This window comes from Cryptotermes secundus, unplaced genomic scaffold (assembly GCF_002891405.2).
Source record: "Cryptotermes secundus unplaced genomic scaffold, Csec_1.0 scaffold746, whole genome shotgun sequence".
NCBI lineage: Eukaryota > Metazoa > Arthropoda > Insecta > Blattodea > Kalotermitidae > Cryptotermes > Cryptotermes secundus.
The window spans coordinates 145,445-146,124 of record NW_019739224.1 but is presented as its reverse complement, the minus strand read 5'-3'; positions in this window follow the sequence as shown (position 1 = coordinate 146,124).

Sequence of the window (680 nt, the reverse complement as noted above, 5' to 3'; positions counted from 1 at the left end):
ACAACATAATATTATTAACAATTATAATTATAACAATAATAATTAAATTAGTAACAAATACAAAAATAACGACAATAATAACCATCTAAAAAGATGAGCTAAAGATGCCCTTACACTATTTAGGCACTGTTTAGTGCATGAAGAATAGTGCGGCATTTTTTCTTGGAAAAGAGCCTCTGGTAACTACAGAATATGAAACCGGGTGGTCTCAGGGCCGGTCTCAAGTGATCGTGCTTCTGCTGGGACTCGAATTTCCGTTGTCCAGCCGTTGCGAAAGCTGCAGCAAGAAATTAAGCAACAATGAATGACAACTTTTAGGACATCGACGGTAACAATGATGATAATAATCATAATATTTGTACCAATAACAATGGGGGCACACGGTAGTGTAGTTTGTTGAGGCACTACGTTACAAGGCGGAAGGTCGCGGGTTCGATTCCCGATGAGGATATTGTATTTCTTCAATTGACCTAATCCTTCCAGTCGCACCATGGCCCTGGGGTCGACTAAGCCTCTAACATAAATGGGTACCAGGAATCTTTCTGGGGCGTAAAGGGCGGCCGGTGGGTAAGGCTGACAACTTCGCCGTCTGTGATCCGATTGTCTAGAAAATGTGGGAGCCTCGACGTCTCACAAACTTATGGGACTTCACAATCTGTTAAAGGGATAGATTTACGTTT